At 46.8% G+C, this 8,297-nt stretch overlaps 3 non-coding genes across 3 annotated transcripts; all 3 read left to right on the forward strand.

Annotated features, from left to right (window-relative positions):
* Positions 1–3,104: 3,104 nt before the first annotated feature.
* Positions 3,105–3,176, forward strand: TRNAE-UUC (transfer RNA glutamic acid (anticodon UUC)). Its single transcript has one exon. It is a non-coding gene; the product is annotated as a tRNA-Glu (tRNA).
* An 877-nt stretch (positions 3,177–4,053) lies between these two features.
* Positions 4,054–4,127, forward strand: TRNAN-GUU (transfer RNA asparagine (anticodon GUU)). The gene has a single exon. It is a non-coding gene; the product is annotated as a tRNA-Asn (tRNA).
* Positions 4,128–7,683: 3,556 nt separating this feature from the next.
* On the forward strand, positions 7,684–7,756 carry TRNAV-AAC (transfer RNA valine (anticodon AAC)). Its single transcript has one exon. It is a non-coding gene; the product is annotated as a tRNA-Val (tRNA).
* Positions 7,757–8,297: the final 541 nt, after the last annotated feature.

Raw genomic sequence — 8,297 nt, forward strand, 5'->3', positions numbered from 1 at the left:
TTCATCAGGAACTTTTCGTTGGGATTCTTATTATTACAGGCTGCCTCTTCATGCTTGCAACCCTCCTTCCACCGCCACAAGACACAATCTGTGTTTGAAAGAGGAGCTCTTACTTCTTGTCTGTTGACTGCCCAGAGGCATGAATTTGAGAATGGCACCTGTAATACTTCAACTCACTAAATAACAATACAAATCTTGATTTTCCTAACCCATCACTTCCCTGCCAGCTGCCACATTTTTAAAAAAATATTTTTTATTAAACTTTTAACTTTTAAAAACAAAATAAAGAAAAATACAACAAAAGTTTTTTGGGAGAAGGTTTTTTTTTTTTTAATTATTTTCTTTTAAAAACATTATTTTTGCCTTTAAAAGAAAAAAAAAGCCTCTGACGATCAGGCAATTCAGCTGGGATTGTCAGAGCCTTTTAAAAGCACTTTTTTCTACCGAAGAGTCTGACGATCAGGCAATTTTTTTGGCCGAAGAAATGCTTTTAAAAGTAAAAAAAAAACAAACCTCTGATGATCGCGCAGCTCAGCTGGGCAGGGGGGTGGGCGGGCAGGGATTTTTGCTATCTGTCGTGTTCCACTCCTCCTCTGACAGCTGGGTCGGGGAAGTCTGTATCAAGTGTGGCCACAAAGCCTCTGCAGCTTTGCCAAAGTTCTGTCAGAGTTCTCAGGGCAGGCAGGAGTCCAAGATGTGACTTCAGCAATCCAAATTAGACTTTGCCTGACTCAAAGAATGCCAGAAAGCAGATCCTTTATATAGGCCATGGGGTGTGGCTCCATGACTCAGCACTTATCCAGGCCTGCCCCTCCCTTCCTTTTGCTGATGTCGCCTCTCCATTCTCCGGAAGTGTGGATCCCTCCACCCTCCAGCTGCCGGCAATTCCAACTCGTGACTGGCTTCCTGTTCCTCATGTTCACATGCTGTGGGGGAGGGGTTTATTTGCTCCGTTTGTCTGGGCATGGTGCCAGGACTGGGGGCTGAAGGCATGCCAGGCCGTTTGTCTTCATTATCCGTCTCTGGCTGAGATAACAGGAGATGAGAGGGGCCCGGCTGCGGAGAGGGGGGCGAGCGAGGCACAACACTATCGGTTCTCTGAACCGGGAGCATTTCACCCCTGCTATGACCCCATTTCAAGGTTAAGACGGCTGCAGCAGGCTTGTTGTCATTCACTCTGAAAACGCACTACAAGTTCACCTGCAGTGCCCTCCTGCCTCCCATCCCATCCTGCCTAAACCCTTCAATGCTCAGGCCTGCTCCCCACATGCCCATCACTCCCCACACTTACCTTTTGAAGCTCTCTGGAGCTCATTGTGGAAGGAGGGCAGGCTGTGTGTCCCAGGGCTACAGTTTGAAGCAGTTGGTGTGGTGGCCACCATTTTGTCCCACATATTTATGGCTGGGGACAAAATGGCAGCCGCCACACAAACCGCTCTGTTTTGCTGCCTTAGAGAGGTCTGCACAGTGCTGTAGAAGCTTCTGAATGCTGCAGAAACCTTCTGCAGCCCTGTGTGCAAAACCTGTTAAGGCAGCAAAACCAAGAGGTTTGCCCTTGCCCTTGCACTGTGTGGTGGTGACCGGAATGCTGTTGCCATTTTGTGGATGGGACAAAATGGTTGCTACTTTTGAAACTCTGCTTTGTGGCTGCACAAAGAAGGACATAATTCCAGTGCTCTGGAACAGGGTTCTCCAACCTTGGCAACTTTAAGACTTGTGGACTTCAACTCCCAGATGTGCCAGTTTACCTATTCCAGTAAATAGAACTTTGAAAAATGCTTCAGAGTTTTTACTTGGAGTTGGGTTTTTTTTTCTGGAACGCTGACACTCAGGAGTTCATGACACCATGGAACTGACCCAGGTCATTGGCACACTGGTGGTTAAAGATTAGATCAGGGTTTCGTCTTAGGTTCATTGTGAAGTGTTCCGTTCTTGCTGTATCAACCTGGCAGGAGCCCTCTTGGGAATGCTTATTTGGTAAAAAACCTGACTTCGGATCTTTTATTAGCAGCCAAAAGATATTGATCAGATAAATTTCAGAAGAAAAAGTTTGATCTTTAATCATTACCTTATTCTTGCTACGGTTTTCATTTTTCTTTTTCAAGGTTTTAATGGGCAAGAGAATAAGAATTACAAGGAGGAAGGCCAAACGACCCATCCAAAGGGTGGGGGGGAAAGGAGGTTTGCAGATCAGATGCAACCAAAGAGTGAGGAGACAAACCGATCGCAAAGCGGAATTAAAAATGGTTTTCCTCGGGTCATTCGGCTTACTAACCTTAGACTGATCCATACAGTAGAAAGACGATATAAATGTGTAGAATGTGGAACGGACTTTAGGAGGAAGGGTGATCTTACTGCCCATAAAAGCATCCACACAAGTGAGAAACCATATCAATGCAGTGAGTGTGGAAAGAACTTTGAATTGAGTAGTGTTCTTACTGTCCACAAAATATACAAAGCATAGAAAGCACCCATAGAAAGCAGAACTCCAAGGCAGGTAAATTCCTCAAAGAACAATTTAATTGGATACATCATATTGGCATAACTGGTAAAAACCGACTTAAAAAGTGAAAGTTCCCCCTTCCTCCCAGGTCATTGGTCACATTGTCCAATAGGGATGCTGGCAGGAAACTTGGTTACTCCACTCTTCCTCTTCTCAGCCGCCTGCTAGAATGATCTTGGTTCCCACAAGAAAATTTGTTGTTTTGACTGCAAAGCTGAGCTATCTAACTTTCCCCCCTCCCTTTCTTCCCCCTCTGTCTTGTGGCAACCTTGAAGCATCAAAGATGGACTCAGCCAGGTTCGCTTCAGGGTTGACAGTAGCAAGCCTCGTAACCTTGTCGATGTTGGGTGGTCTGAGAAAGTTTTGAGAAAGCCTCTCTCCACTCCCACCTGGCCATTCTTCTGCCTGAAAGCCTGGGTGGTGGGGCAGGGGTCTCTTTGCAAGCCACCAACACTTGGGGTTTTCCAACCAAGGAGAAAGTGAAAGTCTCAAAGGAAGAAATTCTCTGGCTTTCTTACAAACCTTCCCACTTGCAGGACTTGAAGCTGGAGTTGATGAACCATCCAAGGAGAAGCTGGTGGGATGAAGGCTCCCTTGTCTTTCCCTGGTGGTCTAGTGGTCAGGATTCAGCGCTTTCACCGCTGCGGCCCGGGTTCAATTCCCGGCCAGGGAAAGCTTTTGTTTGCAAAAATCCATTGTCCTTTAGGTGGAATTTTCAGGAAGGATCATTTTCATGGAAAAATAGGCTGAATTTGCCAGAAAAACACCTTACCTTTTCTTCCTTTTTCTTTCCCCTCATCCCATCCCACCCTACCCTACCCTTGGGTTCTCCGTGTAGGCTTGTCCATGCAACCAGCTTCCCTTGGATTTTCGGTTGGGGTAGATGACAACTGCAGGAATTGCAGTTGTCACCTACCCCAACTTGGAGGATGAAAGCTGTTTATGATCCAATAGGGGAGACAGATGGATGTCAGCTCTTCCAAGTAGGCTCATGTAGAACAATATCTCCCATTTCTGGAACACAAAGGGCCAAGGGTATCTGGCCATTAAGCAGAAGGATGGAGATAGTTTGAGTCTAGCCAGGAACACCTGATGTAGCCTTACCTTGAGAAAATGGCTGAGTGGGGAAGTTGATAGACAGCTAATGCTCTGTGCTCTGCATGCCTGGATTCAAAGCCCGTCCCTGTTGGCAAGAATGGGGAAATTGGGAAATCATTTCTACATTTTGGTTCCTATTGCGGATCCAAGGTGAGATCAGTGCCGGCTATCAAGCGCATTTCTCCATTTTTCCTACTAAAACAGGATCTGTACATCCTAGAAGAGCAAAAGGTGGAAGGAGACCTGCGCCAGCCGGGACTCGAACCCGGGTCGCAAGATTGGGAACCCTGCATGATGCCCCTACACCACTGGCACAGCTGTTGAGAGTCTGTCTCAAGAGAAGCAATATTTATATATCCAGGGCTTCTCTTTTCCCATCTGATGGCAGGAGAGAGGCACACACTGGGTCTTGGATGCTCAGGTGGGGGAGCCAAGAGGGAGGCCTGTGCCAGGTCTCTGTGGCGCAATGGGTTAGCGCGTCTGGCTGTTAACCAGAAGGATGGTGGTTCGAATCCACCCAGGGACGGCCTGCTTGATAAATTGAACAATATATGAAGGCAATGGATTGTTTCTTCATCTTGAAATTGCAGTTCCCAATCTTTCAATATTTTTTTTTCTGCCAGACTTAAATATTTAGCCACCTGCTTCATTAGCTTTACCTCCCAGAAGAAAAAGCAGACAAGGCCCCGGGCCTGAGAGAGGGGAAATTACTTCTACGTTTTGGTTCCTGCAGAGAATACAAGATCAGATCAATGCCAGCCTCCGTTTGTACAGGTTGCAAGTTAAGAAAGTTGAGTGATGTTTCACCGCATTGTGCAACTGTGGGAATCTTGTTCCCTTTAGGACAAAAGGTTTCTGCAGAAGAGACAGGTAAGTAGCTCCAAGATCTCAAGGAAGCTCTTTATAGGACCGTGATGGCGAAGCTATGGCACATGTGCCCGAAGCGGTATGCGGAGCCATGTCGCCTGGCACGCGTGATATTGCCCACTCCTTTTCCACGTTTCTGGTGCGCATGTGCATGCAATGATCAGCTGGTCTTTGTGCATGTGGCAGTGCCAGAAACTGGAGGAGCTGATCTTCCATTTTCTGGCGTGAGTATGTGCGCCAGCCAGCTAATCAGCACATCCGTGTGCATGGCAGTAAACGGAAGACTTGCTGGCATGTTGGAAACCAGAAGTTCATTTTCTGCCACACGCATGCCCCCGGGCAGCTCCTCTTCCTGGTCGTGGCCCAGATGAGCACGAACGTACAAAGTGCTCCCTTTTTCGGCACTCGGTGCCAAAAAGGTTTGCCATTACGGTTGTAGGAGGTGAAGATTTGGCAATTTCACCAAGACACAATGCAGAAAAAGAAATACCTCCTAGATCAGGGGTCTCCAACTTTGGCAACTTTAAGCCTGGAGGATTTCAACTCCCAGAATTCCCCAGCCAGCTTTGCTGTCCTAGATAGCCTTTCTAAAATTAGATGCTTGCCTCTGTCATTAAGCTCCTAAGGTTTGCTGATAGCCACATCCACCTACAGTGGGGTAAAAAAGTATTTAGTCAGCCACCAGTTGTGCAAGTTCTCCCACTGAAAAAGATGAGAGAGGCCTATAATTGTCATCATAGGTATACCTCAACATGAGAAAACACATCCAGAAAATCACACTGTCTGATTTGTAACGAATTTATTTGCAAATTATGGTGGAAAATAAGTATTTGGTCACCAACAAACAAGCAAGATTTCTGGCTCTCACAGACCTGTAACTTCTACTTTAAGAGGCTCTTCTGTTCTCCACTCATTACCTGTATTAATGGTACCTGTTTGAACTTGTTATCAGTATAAAAGACACCTGTCCACAACTTCAAACAGTCACACTCCAAACTCCACTATGGTGAAGACCAAAGAGCTGTCGAAGGAGACCAGAAACAAAATTGTAGACCTGCACCAGGCTGGGAAGACTGAATCTGCAACAGGCAAGCAGCTTGGTGTGAAGAAATCAACTGTGGGAGGAATAATTAGAAAATGGAAGACATACAAGACCACTCATAATCTCCCTCGATCTGGGGCTCCATGCAAGATCTCACCCCATGGGGTCAAAATGATCACAAAGAACGGTCAGCAAATATCCCAGAACCACACAGGGGGACCTAGTGAATGACCTGCAGAGAGCTGGGACCAACGTAACAAAGGCTACCATCAGTAACACACTACACCGCCAGGGACTCAGATCCTGCAGTGCCAGACATGTCCCTCTGCTTAAGCCAGTACATGTCCGGGCCCGTCTGAAGTTTGCTAGAGAGCATTTGGATGATGCAGAAGAGGATTGGGAGAATGTCATATGGTCAGATGAAACCAAAGTAGAAATGTTTTTAGAAACTCAACTCGTCGTGTTTGGAGGAGAGAGAATGCTGAGTTGCATCCAAAGAACACCATACCTACTGTGAGGCATGGGGGTGGCAACATCATGCTGTGGGGCTGTTTCTCTGCAAAGGGACCAGGACAACTGATCCGTGTAAAGGAAAGAATGAATGGGCCATGTATCGTGAGATTTTGAGTGCAAACCTCCTTCCATCAGCAAGGGCATTGAAGATGAAACCTAGCTGGGTCTTTCAGCATGACAATGATCCTAAACACACCGCCTGGGCAACAAAGGAGTGGCTCCGTAAGAAGCATTTCAAGGTCCTGGAGTGGCCTAGCCAGTCACCAGATCTCAACCCCATAGAAAAACTTTGGAGGGAGTTGAAAGTCCTTGTTGCCCAGCGACAGCCCCAAAACATCACTGCTCTAGAGGAGATCTGCATGGAGGAATGGGCCAACATACCAGCAACAGTGTGTGAAAACCTTGTGAAGACGTACAGAAAACGTTTGACCTCTGTAATTGCCAACAAAGGATATATAACAAAGTATTGAGATGAACTTTTGATATTGACCAAATACTTATTTTCCACCATAATTTGCAAATAAATTCGTTACAAATCAGACAATGTGATTTTCTGGATGTGTTTTCTCATGTTGTCTCTCCTAGTTGAGGTATACCTATGATAACAATTACAGGCCCCTCTCATCTTTTTCAGTGGGAGAACTTGCACAACTGGTGGCTGACTAAATACTTTTTTACCCCACTGTAGATGGGCAAATCTTTGAAAGATCAGTGGCACCACTCTATGTAGAAGCACTGAATTGCTCGCATGAGCTCTTCAATTAGGTTCCTTCCACTTTTTAATCTTTGCTTGTGACGTAATGGCTTGTTCTGTCCCCCCCACCTCACCTAAGAAAATACACCTCCCGAAGAACGTCTGCCAGCAATTTATTTACAAGTTGGCCTGGTTTCCTTTGGCAGAGGAAACTTCTGGCAGTGATTCTCCAAGTGGCTGCCAAGTGTCTTATCAAGAGTCAGCGTGTTTACAGTCCGTCGCCGGAGCAACCAGTCGTCTAAAGAATGGTCAAGAGTTACTCACGAAAATCCAAGCCTTAAATCCAAAAACTGTCTGAAGCTCACACGATGCAGTTCACCTTTAGTAGCTTTTGTCTGTCACAAGGGCCAGATGGCAACCCCATCCGCTTTTATCCCCTGTGGGGTGTGGCTCAGTGACTCAGCACTCTCTGGGGCTGCCACACCTCTTCCTCTGCTGTGCACGCCTCTTTTGCCGACGCTGCCAAGGGTCAATCCAGGATTGATCCTCCTCGTCCTCTATCTGTGGGGGCTCTGACACGCCTTCCTCCTGGCCTTCCGCCGGCACTTGAGGCGTTGCCAGGAAGGAGGGACCTGGAGAGGGAGGCCTTGTCAGCTCCTCTCCCTCACTCTCCTCCTCCTTCTCCTCCATGAGGACAGGCTCGGGGACCGGAGTCACAACATGGCTTGTATGGGGGATCTTTTGCAAAAGAAACACTGTCCTGAAATGCAGAGTTGAATCAGCAGCCTGAGAATGATTTATGTTTTGCTCCCACACCTTTCACTCTATCACTGACCTCTGGAGGGCACAAATCTCTAAAGAAAATACTCTGTAAGAGCTCTTTAAGCCCTCTCATACTGCAAACACACATCTGGAATGGCCAGCAAAAGATATGGATGTGCTAATTGAGAGCTTCCCCTATGTCTAGTTTCTGTGGTGTAGTGGTTATCACATTTGCCTAACACGCAAAAGGTCCCTGGTTCGAAACCAGGCAGAAACATTTCTTTTTCTCAGCATCAGAGCCAATTTCAAGTTCCAAGCATGCACAAGAAATAACTTTCCCTCCAGATCAAGAAACATCCCGTTTTCTTTTCTCCCTTATCCAAGAGGGAATGAGAATCAGCAGAGGATACTCCTAACTATTGACTAAAGAAGTCATCCCAAGTCACTAGCTAGACAGAACAGAAGCTGTAAGAGCTTTACGGCTTCACACATTCTGGAGCACTATGGAAAAGTGGCAGTTTTCCATTTCTAATCTTTTCCTGGTCACCATCTAAACCGGGTTATTTTCCAGAACAGGAGAGATTAAATACATCACTTTCTGGAATAGGGCTAAGGAATTTGCTATTTGACAAGCTCGATGGGCTCTCCTCAGGGGTGGGCTGCTGGGGGTTCGCAGGGGTTCGGGAGAACCTTTAGCTAAGATTCTGTGCAGTTCAGAGAACCCCCAAATCCCACTCCTGGCTGGCCTCGCCCTGCCCACCCCTCCCAGGAGTCCCCATACGGCCCATTTTGGATGCAGGTAAATGCAGGGCACGTGC

Source organism: Ahaetulla prasina, chromosome 2 (genome assembly GCF_028640845.1).
Source record: "Ahaetulla prasina isolate Xishuangbanna chromosome 2, ASM2864084v1, whole genome shotgun sequence".
Taxonomy (NCBI): Eukaryota; Metazoa; Chordata; class Lepidosauria; order Squamata; family Colubridae; genus Ahaetulla; species Ahaetulla prasina.